The following is a 12,264-nucleotide window of genomic DNA, read 5'->3' as shown; positions in this document are numbered from 1 at the left end:
AAGGCTCCAACATGCTTGCATGTGTCGGCCTTAGTCACCTAATGGCGGCTCTTCACGCTGCACGATCCATTGCAGCCTCCCTGTTCAGTCCCTTAACCCTAAGGTCACACTTAATGACCTCGTCCCATGTCCTTCTCGGTCTACCCCTCATAACCCCACCCCCAATATTAACACGTCTCACCTTCCTCACCCAATTATCATCCCCCATCCTCTCCACATGTCCAAACCACCTCAATCTACCTCTACTCATCACAACACCAATACACTCCAGTCCCATCCTACCTCTCAACTCTTACATTGTAAACCCAGCCCCTCCAGGCCTTGGACGCAGGGACGCACTGCACATCCACATAATCATTGTCATTTCTGTACATCTGAGCCGCCGAATATCTTCCTCCTTCACTGCCCAGGTCTCACTACCGTACAGCATTACACTCCTAACACATGCTGCATACAAAGACCCCTTAGCACGTAGGGAGAGCCCTCTCAATGTCAGGAGAGGCAAGAGCTCCCTGAACTTCTTTCAACCACTTCTCACCCTAGCCACAGAGGTAGCTCCAGCCCCACGTCCAGCACACAACATGTCTCCCAAATAACAAAACTCTTCCACACACTCAAGAGATTCACCAGCAAGTTCAATCCTTTCACATCTGACAATCTCCACCTGCTCACCCCGGCACGCCGTACACATAAAATCAGCATTATCTCGCAGTCTTCCTCTGATACCACTACATCTCTTATGCACCCATTTATCACACACACCGCACAAGATGGAATTACTTCCCACGCCCTTGTGGCAAACTGCACATGGCCACTCTCCCTCGTCTTTGACAGTACCACCACCAACCCTAGATATCATCACTTTTGTTTTATCTGCATTTACCCTTAAACCCTTTTGCCCCATACCATCTCTCCACTCCCTAAACCTTTCCTCCGCCTCCCTTTCATTCTCTGCAATCAACACCAAATCATCAGCATACAACAACTCCCACGGGAGTCCGTTTCTACAGTCTCGTGAAAGGGCTTCAAGTACCATGATAAACAACATGGGACTCAAGACTGACCCCTGATGCACACCAACATTCACGGAAAACTCATCACTCAAATCTCCATTCACTCTCACCTGGGTGTGAGCACCCACATACATGGCCATAACCACCCTAACCAGTCACTCCTCCAAGCCAAGCTTTCTTATTGCCCACTTCACCACCTCTCTAAGGACTCTGTCCAAGGCCTTTTCCAAATCAACAAAAACAAAATAAAGATCCCTTCTCCTACCAATATACTTTTCCTGAAGCTGTCGAACAATGAATATGGCATCAGTGGTCCCCTTACCTGGCATGAACCCAAACTGCATCTCATCAATATTCACTCTTTCTCTAATCATACCTTCTAAAACTCTCTCCATTACCTTCATTATCTGATCTAAAAGCTTTATACCTCTATAATTTCCTCTTTCCAGGGCATCACCCTTCCCTTTATACACATTTACAATTACACTCTTCAGCCAATCATCTGGGACAACACACTCATAAATAATCCTATTTATCAGGTCAGTGACTAAACTCACCCCTATATCACCTGGGGCCTTCAACATTTCGGCACTCAACCCAGACACACCTGCTGCCTTCCCCACCCTCATCCTGCCTATTGCCTCACTCACAGTAGCAGTATCAATCAAAGGCCAAGGGCCAGACACTGGATCTGCTGGCTCCAAACCTTCCCTGTCCCATTCAAACTCCTCATTCAACAACCGGTTATAATGCTCTCTCCATGCATCTTTAATATCCTCACTGTTCACCACTACCCTTCCTTCATCATTCTTCACACACTGCTCACCTATGATATCCCGATTATCCCTCTTCACTTGACCTGCCACCCTAAATATATTTTTCCTTTCCCCATGATTTAGGTTATCAAGTAATTGTCTCTGTGACTCAGACTTTGCTCTGTATACCTCTCTTCTAGCCCTACGCTTGGCAGCCAAATATTCCTTTTTGCTACCACCCTTCTTCCATTCCCGGAAAAGCCTTCTTTTTTCCTTAACTGCAGCTTCTACACCCTCATCCCACCACCAAGTTACTTTTTGTCTTGGTGGTCCTCTTGTCCAGCCGCATGTTACATCAGTAACTCTCAAGAAATTGTTCTTGAGGGCTCTGTACTGTTCATTAATGCCTCTGTCTACAGCTCCCTGTTTAGCCACCACTCTCCTCAACTCGCTATAGAAGGCATCCCTTACTACTTGGTTTTTCAGCTTCCATATTTTCCTCCGAGGTACATAAGTCCTCTTTTTCATCACTTGTTCTTTAAGCACCATATCACAAATCAGTAGTTTGTGCTGCTGCACACACTCCTCACTTCCTATAACTTTAACATCCCTCACTAACCTCCTATCGGTCCTCCTAACCAGAAAATAATCTATCTGACTGCTATTTCCCCCAGACTCATACGTAATTAACCTACTGTCTCTTTTCCTAAAATATGTGTTGCACACAATCATGTCCGTTGCTTCCCCAAACTCAAGTATCCTTTCCCCTACTGCATTCCTTAGACCATACACACATCCCCCATGCACTCCTTCATAACCTTGTGCTGCTTCACCTACATGACCATTTAAGTCCCCTCCCAAAATCACTCTCATCATCCCGCATACCACCCACTACACATATTAAATCATCCCAAAATCTATCTTTCTCTACTTCATCCAATCCTGCCTGTGGAGCATATGCCGATATAATCGCAGATATCTTTCTTCCCAACAGAATTTTCACTACCAATATCCTATCGCTTACTCTCAAAACATTCATAACATATTCCACCCATTTCTCCGCAACCATCACACCAACACCTCCGTATCTGTCTGTCCCCCCCTGCCAAAACAACTTATAGCAACAGTCCTTCCCAACAATCTTTCTGGCTGATCCACCCCTGTACCAGACTTCCTGCAAACACGCCACATCCACCCACCTCCTACTGAATGCCTCAACGACTTCCCCTGCTCTTCCCCTCAAACTTCCCACATTCCATGAACCCACCCTCATCCCCATGGGTGATTTACTGTCCTCAGGCTTGCTTTGAAACTTATTTTGTTTTGTCATCTTCAGTATTAATAAAGGGGGACAGACACAGCACAGGTCCCACTCACTGCACAGTCCCAGGTCCAGGCAATGGATCTGGGACCCCTAGCCCACCAGCTTACCAGTGGCTGTGGTAGTGGCCTCGGGGCACCCTGCCAGGACAGCTGCAGGGACACCCTCCAAGCGCGTCTTGGCACTGCAACTATCCCGCCATTATACACCCACTGATAGGGCAGCCTCCTGGGGCGCTACTCCCAGGTTCGGGCCCCTCTCTATTGGGCGGAAGCGGAAGCCTGGGAACCGCAATGCCCTGGACCCTCTAGCACAGGCCCGAGCCCCATCTCGCCCTGGACCCACGATCTATGCTGGCAGAACTCCCGCCACGCCTCCCCCCAGAAGTCCGCCACTAGGTAGCGGGGGCAAAGTTTTCTAGCCGCATGCCCTTGCTGGCGCCAACCCCTGTAACGTAGTGGGATACGTTGTGTGAAATGTAAAGTGCATGTGGTGTAGTGCACAGATAGTTAGAGGAAATGTTTGGGAGAGTATGCTGGTCTACTCTCCATGTTACTGTCACACTTAAAAGGTCAGCAAAAGGGGATGGTTAGATAGCTAGTGAAACAGGAGCTCCAGCTCTCCTTATCACCAGAATTCCCATTCCCCTTGGGAGTACTACCCTGTACGGCCCGTGCTACGGCCTCCTCCTACAACCAAAAATTATTTAAAGAAAAATTTAGCATATGTTACAGGCCAATATAATTTTGAAAACTTAGTTGCATACACTACTTTATCCTGGACTGTATAGAAATAATCAAGAATTATAGGGGAATCATCAGGATCATGAGATGAGGATTCAGACCAGTATCCCGAATATTTTTGACCACATGCCGGATTGAATTTGAATTCTGGTTATACGGATGTGCCAATGCATCGAATGCCGGTTAATCGAGCCTTTACTGTAGCCACTTACCACAGTTTCTCACATTTTGCATTTTGGTATCCTCAAAAACCTCACCAAATTCATCTCAATATCAACTGAATTTCTTATGCAGCATATCAATATGGGTCTGGTGGTCTCCCAACTCTACTACTCATTGCCTTATTTCTCCCACTTTTGTGAAACAGCTGTCTGTACTGATGAATTATAACAGTAAACCATAAAATAATGATCCAGTAATCCCTCCAAGATAAGATGTAATAGAGTCAACGGCATGTCCGGGACTTAGGAAAATGCCCCCTGGACAGGTACTTATGGACCCTAACCCAACCTAACTTTGAAAACCACCTAAATAACTCCCTACTGGACATGCACAGCACCTATTTAAGACCCTATTCACACAAATAAGGAACAGAAACCATGAAATAAATGAAAAGGAACCAAAGAATAAGGAATTAGAAGTGAGAATGGAAAATATTTAGCGGTGTACAGGGTACTTACAACACGTCCATGGCTGTTACGAAGATTAAACTACCTCCTCTAAGGCTCTCACACTGGTGAAATACTCTTGAAGCACGTACAGTAATCCAGTGTTGTGCTGCACTTGATGCTTTGCACTTAGAATTATAACTGCTTAACACTGCACATTCTGTTCTTACTTGCGCCACACCAGTTGCAACATGCCAGTTTGCACTCTGCACTTGATCTTTTGCACTGTGAATTCTAATTTCTTAACACTGCACAACACTGTAAATTCCAATGTGGTCTTGTGGCGAGGTATTGCAGTTTATTCACTGTTTATTCACAAAATTGAGCATGTGAGGCAGCAATAGCAACATGCTTCTAGTCACGATGGTAGTTATGCAGGAACTGGGGAGGGGAGGATGCAAGGGGGCGCTCTACTACGTGCAAAAACACAGCTGTTCGTCGCCGCGTGGCAAATTTAAAATAGGGATGAACGTGTGTGTGTGTGTGTGTGTGTGTGTGTGTGTGTGTGTGTGTGTGTGTGTGTGTGTGTGTGTGTGTGTGTGTGTGTGTGTGTGTGTGTGTGTGTGTGTGTGTGTGTGTGTGTGTGTGTGTGTGTCCAAGGACCCAAGCCCAAATGTCCAGGACTTGGGGTGTCTGAGACTTGGGTGTTCGGGTCTTACAGGGATTACTGTATTCTATCTATCTATATACCTAGGCTGCTTTCCCCCCAAAATGGGGGGTAGCCAAGACAGGACGACATACTCCTAATTTACTCAACAACACACACACACACACACACACACACACACACACACACATTTATTCATATCTCAGCCCCAGGGGGAGAAGGGACATATCCTCACCGCACCGCACACCACGACGGTCAACTGCACAGTGCAATTAGCGACATCCGCAGCAGGCCCGACAACAGAGCTGATTTACCCCTGCCACATCATAATGGACCCAACCCCTTACTCACACCTGACCTAATCAGCTGACCAGACCAAACATGGGAGAATATCCCCTCAGGACCACATCACCATTTATTCATTCACAATTTCTCTCCAGTCATCCCTATCAAGTGCAGCCACTCTTCCTTGCTCTACAGACATCCCTCTCGCATCTAAGCTCTCTTCACACTGTCCATCCATCCTAATCGTGGTCTTCCTCTCAGCCTTACACCTCTCACATCTGATCCAGTTATCTTTTTCACCAATCGCTCTTCATCTATTCTCTCCATACGCCCAAACCATTGCAACACTCTCTGTTTAACTCATTCAGCCATCTCCTGCATAACTCCTGTTCTCCTTCACACTTCATCATTTCGCACTTGGTCCATACACGTCATTCCATACATACTCTTCAGGCATCTCATCTCCATTACATTCAAACTTTTCCTCTCTGCTACACCCACATTCCATGTTTCAGCCCATATAATGCACTCGGTACCACTACACTCTCATATAGCCATCTCTTTATATCCTTTCTATGTGAACAACATCTAAACACTTTTTTCATTCCTCCCAGCACCTTTCCTACTTCACTCATTCTAAACTTCACTTCAGCATCTATTCCTCCATCCACAGCAACATGTGACCCCAAATACTTAAAACACTCTACCTCCTCAAGCAGCTCGCCATTCAAAACTGTATTCATCCTCCTCTCTGCTACACCCACATTCCATGTTTCAGCCCATATAATGCACTCGGTACCACTACACTCTCATATAGCCATCTCTTTATATCCTTTCTATGTGAACAACATCTAAACACTTTTTTCATTCCTCCCAGCACCTTTCCTACTTCACTCATTCTAAACTTCACTTCAGCATCTATTCCTCCATCCACAGCAACATGTGACCCCAAATACTTAAAACACTCTACCTCCTCAAGCAGCTCGCCATTCAAAACTGTATTCATCCTCCTACCATCTACCAACCTCATACACTTCATCACTTTACCCTTATTCTCATTTATTCTCAATTTCCTCCTTTCACACACCCTTCCAACCTCCTCTATCAACTGTCTCAATCTCTCTTCCAAATCAGCCACTAGTGCAATATTATCCACAAACAGAAGCGGATTCAGATTCCACTCTCTACCACCAGCATTCACCAGACTCAAACCTCCTCCTAACACTTTCACATTCACCTTCCTTACAACACCATCCATATAAATATTAAACAACCAAGGTGACATCACACATCCCTGCCGCAGCCCCACTCACACAGGAAACCAATCACTCACAGTATTTCCCACTCTTACACACGCTCTACAGTTTACATAAAAAAACTTTTTACTCCTTTTAACCCCTAAAACGCGGCTGTGTACGCGCGATCCCCCCCCTGTGGCGGGGTTGTAGCGGGGTCTGAGTACCTGTGGAAAAATATTTGCCAAAAATCATGAATTAACCCTGGAGCATTAAAATTTTTATGGCATATATTACTTACATTCAGCTATCTCCTGAGCCACATGTTGAGCCTTCGTTGACTACCAAAGGACTTGTGCAGACTTGCAAAGTTGGGTAACAAAGTCTTCACTTTCACACCTCCAGAAACCCGGTTTTCTTTCTACCACAGCCTCAATCTGTCACAGTACACTTTATACAACAACGTAAAAGTAGTTAGGAATCCGTATTTGTACAATAAGCACTGAAAATAAGGCTAAAATCAACGGAGCGTACGGCCAACATGCACTGTGGCGGCGGTTTTCCCATCACTCAACAAACATTTCCATTTTCACAGCTAAAAACATGTATACTACATTATTTTCAATCATATTACTTCCCAAAAGATCACCACGGTGCGCTTTTTATTCTTCCTTACGTCCGCCACTTTATTCTCGTTCCTGTCGGCCGCTTGCACTGACTGGGAAGAGCTAGAACTCGCCATAATCTCACTTTGAAAGCCTGCAGTAAACTGACACTAAACAGAGGCAAAAGCTAGTGTTACAACTGGGGAAACAAGCGTTTCCTAGTAGCATAAACTGCTTGTGAGAGGAGATCGCAGATTTACAGTTCTGAGCGCTCAGAGCGCTGCCATGTATCACAGCCAGGCTGGCCGGGCCGTGGTAGGGGGGGTACGGGGGGAAAACGCGATATTTGGCAACAACTGAGGTCAGTAGTACAAAGGTAAAGTATGCTAGTTGTAGCTAGAGGATGGTGGTACTGATAGACAATACCAGCTGGAGCCTGCTTGCCCGTGGTTATTCAAAATTTACTAAAATCGCAAACGCGACGACCCGCCGTCCTGCCCTTATGGCCGAGCGTCGCAAACGCGACGATCCGCGTTTTAGGGGTTAACAACCTACCATCTAGTCCATACAATTTCAAAACAGTCCACAAATCTTCTCTATCTATTCAATCATACACTTTCTCTAAATCAAAGAATGTCCCAAACACGTCCTTACCTTTTGCTGAATACTTTTCACACCCGTCTCACAGCAAACACCTGATCTATACATCCCCTCCCACTCCTAAAGCCACACTGCTCGTCACCAACCGCTCCCTCTGTACTCTTTCTAATTCTCTTAATCAACACTCTACCATACACCTTACCTTCAACACTCAACCAACTTGTATCCCTAAAACCAGTCCAGTATATTCATACTTACCTTTATAAAACAGAACCACACACGCACTTACCCAGTCAATCAGTATCATAACGCTCACAAAAAACACACATTCAGCAATCTTACAAGCTACTCAACAACAGTTGCTCCGCCACCTTTCAGACATTCCACAGCACACCCATCCACACCTGAAGCTTTCCCTGCTTTCACCACCTTTACTGCCTCCTGCACTTCCTCCATCATGATCAAAGAATCATTCAACTCTCCCAACACAATCATTCCTTGCATCCTTCCATCTGCCACAATCTCAACCTCCCTTTCCTCCTCTACATTTAACAATCTTTCAAAATACTCTTCCCATCTCATCCTTACTGCATCCATCTCAACATCCTTCTATCCTCTGCTTTTACTCGCTCTTCCTTCCCAGACTCTCCCTCTCACACCCACTTCACCTCCTTCCTAAACATTTTCTTATTCTGTTGAAAATTCTCAGTCAACTGCTGTTACTTTAGCATAAGGCACAGCCCTTTTTGCCCTATTCCTCCTTTCCTTATACTGTACCTCTCATATGACACCTCATCCTTCCTCTGCAGCCACAATTCATATGCACGTCTCTTCTCAGCTACAGCCATACTTATTTCCATGCACCACCATTCACTTCCCTTTCTTACACCACCATCCACTCGTCTGATACCACACACCTCTTCCACATACCCCACCACAGCACACTTAAACAACTGCCATTCCTCCTCCACATCACCATTTTCCTGATCTTTCACTGCATTCCACTCCTCTTTCAACATTTCCTGATACTCTATCATTTTCTCTCATCCAACTCACTTACTTTCAAAACTTTCCTCTCACATTCAACTCTCCTAGCGCTCACCCACCACATATCTACTCTCAACTTTCCCTCCACTAGGCAAAAGTCAGACATACCTCCACCCTCCCCTCTCAAAACTCTCACATTCAAATATCTTCCTCTTAAATTCCTGGACACAATCACGTAGTCCATCAATGCTCTATCAACAACCCTTCCACCCCCATGCCTCATCCATGTATACTTATAAATATCTTTCTTCTCAATCAACGTATTTCCAATCACCAATTCTCATTCAAGACACATAACTATCAATCTTTCCCCATTATCATTTCTTCCATGCACACCATGCATACCAACTACAACTTCAACTGCTACATTTCCCACTCTAGCATTGAGATCTCCCATCATTACCACATTCACATTTGCTCCAAAACTCTGCAGAGTCTCATTAACATCATTCCAGAAAGACTCCCTCTCTTCTTCATCCCTTTCACTACCAGGCCCATATACACTCATAAATACCCACAACTCACGTCCAAATTTCGCTTTCACCCACATCAGTCTCGAGGACACCTCCTTCCAATCACTCACACACTGCTGCACTTCCAGACTCACTAACAAACCCACTCCTTCTCTTGCTCTTCCTCTATCAACATCTGACATCCTTCCAGTCACACTTCCAAACTTAGACTCACCTATCCCTTTCATCTTTGTTTCACTCAAAGCTAATGCATCCAACTTTCTTCTCACAAACATTCTCTCAAACTCCTCCCTTTTAGCCTCAACTGTATACATCCACGCACATTCATATACCCAATCTTCAGGGTATGAGGATTACTCAATCCTCCTTCCCTTTCTATGTCCTGTCTCACTGTAGGAACTAAAACTACAGAGGAGGGGGTCCCTCATTCCCTCACCTCATCCTTTTCAGTCACCTTTTTCAATATGCAAGGAATACGGTGGCAGAATTCTTAACACAACCTAGTCGCAGAGTGGTAGTACCACCCCTAGTGAGGCCAGACTGTCCTCCCCACCACAGGGGGGGATACATACATACATCATCTAATCCTGTGTTGCCCCATGAGAAGCACAGGAGCCCAGGGCTAGGCAAGTTGGTCCTCACATTTAAGATGAGAGTAACCAGCCTCACTCATCCCTGAGTGGCATTATGTGAGCAATAAACCTGAACCACCCCTTGGATACAGCATAAACCTGCATAGACCCAATCTGACTTCAGTGCCTTAATTATCCACTAAACCACCAGGCGCCACAATTAATGACCGTCTTTACCAAGGAGGAGCGATGATGTTTTTGCCCGCCTCTGTGTGTGTGTGTGTGTGTGTGTGTGTGTGTGTGTGTGTGTGTGTGTGTGTGTGTATTTGTTCCTATTATATCTCATGAACGGCTTGAGCTATCAACATGAAACTTTCAGGGTATCAAGATATGGCCGAAATCTTGGACAAGTACGAAATAGGCAGTCGGGGTCAAGGTCACCAAAATGGCTCCCAAAGGTCAACTAGTTTTTATCGCCCGTCTTTTGCGCCATTATATCTCTTGAATGGCTTGAGCTATCAACATAAAACTTTCAGGGTATAAAGATACAGTAAAAACCTTGGATGAGTTCGGAAATGGACAGTCGAGGTCAAAGTCAAGATCACCAAAATGGCTGCCAAAGGTCAACAACTTTTTACCACCTGCCTTTGGCATTATTATATCTCATGAATGACTTGAGCTATCAATATGAAACGTTCAGAGCATCAAGATATGGCCAAAATCTTCCACGCCCCCCAGGGGAAGCACCACCACCCGCCCCCCCCATCGCCCGCCTTTAACACCATCATATCTCATGAACGGCTTGAGTTATCAACATGACACCATTAAGGTATCAAGACATGGCCAACACCCCCCCCCCCAAGACCGCCACTCCCCACCTGCCTTTGGCTCCATTATATCTCATGAACAGCTTGAGCTATCAACATGAAACCTTCAGGATATCAAGATATAGCCAAAATCTAGACGACTTCGAAAATGGGCAGTCAGGGTCAAGGTCAAGGTCACCAAAATGGCTGCCAAAGGTCAACTGGTTTTTATCACCTGCCTTTAGTATCATTATATCTCATGAATGGCTTAAGCTATCAACATGAAACCTTCAGGAATCAAGATATGACCAAAATCTTCTGTCTTTCGAGGCCTCACAATCAGGGACACACTGCACATCCATCTAATCACAGTCATTTCTGTACGTTTGAGTCTGCAAATATCCTCTTCCTTTACTGTCCAGGTCTACCATACAGCATTACACTCCTAATACATGCTGCATGTAGGGAGAGCCCTCTAAATGTAAGGAGAGGCAATAGCTCCCTGAACTTCTTCCAACCACTCCTCACCCTAGCCACAGAGCTACCTCCAGCCCCACCTCCAGCATATAACACATCTCGTAAATAATAAAATTCTTCCACACACTCAAGAGTCTCACCAGAAAGTTCAATCCTTTCATGCCTGACAATTTCTATCTGCTCTCCTCAACATACCAGACATAAAATCTGCATTATCTCACAGTCTACCTCTTTTACCACTACATCTCTTATTATGCACCCACTTATCACAAATACTGCACAAGATGGAATTACTTCTCATGCCCTTGTGGCAAATTGCACGTGGCCACTCTCCCTCTTCACTACTCCCACCAACCCTAGTTTCCATCACTTTTGTTTTATCCACATTTACTTCTACGCCCTCGTGCCCCATACCATCTCTCCACTTCCTAAATCCTTCCTCTGCCTCCCTTTTATTCTCTGTGATCAACAACAAATCACCTACAAACAACATCTCCCATGGGAGTCCATTTCTGGAGTCACATGACAGGTGGTAGGTGGTGGCGACCATCATCCACTCACTTGATGTAGTGCTGCCTACTTCTTCCTTAGCCTTTGAGTCCATTTCTGGAGTCACATGACAGGTGGTAGGTGGTGGCGACCATCATCCACTCACTTGATGTAGTGCTGCCTACTTCTTCCTTAGCCTTTATCATTCTTTTTCTGTGCCTGCCCTCCTCTCTTCCTATTTCTCCCATCTTTCCTGTCACTACTTAATGCTTTTCCTTCCATTACAGGTGGCTTTACATTGAGTGACAAGCCAAATGGTTTCCTGTCAGCCAAGAAACCATTTACAACGCTGGGTGGTAACCATATAACCAAACCATACGTGCTCTCTAAGTGTCAAGTGGGTTGGTGGAGGGTTAGTGCCCCTCCCTGTAAAACAAATAACTCAGAGTCAAATGGCCACCCCGTACGGGATTATGGCATCTGGCAATAGATAGATAGATAGACATGACAGGGCTTCAATTACCATGATAAACAACCAGGAACTCAAAACTGACCCCTGATGCACACC

The 12,264-nt window shown here is 45.4% G+C and overlaps 1 protein-coding gene across 1 annotated transcript in view; it reads right to left on the bottom strand.

Moving 5' to 3' along the window:
* The window catches only part of IntS11 (integrator complex subunit 11), a 379,978-nt gene that overhangs the window by 322,486 nt on the left and 45,228 nt on the right, over nt 1–12,264 (bottom strand). The gene's annotated exons all lie outside the window — the stretch shown is intronic.

Source organism: Coenobita brevimanus, chromosome 62, assembly GCF_032717465.1.
Source record: "Coenobita brevimanus isolate Jiangsu-jjx chromosome 62, ASM3271746v2, whole genome shotgun sequence".
Classification (NCBI taxonomy): Eukaryota; Metazoa; Arthropoda; class Malacostraca; order Decapoda; family Coenobitidae; genus Coenobita; species Coenobita brevimanus.
The sequence above is the reverse complement of the archived record's forward strand: the minus strand, read 5'-3'. Positions and strand labels throughout refer to the sequence as shown.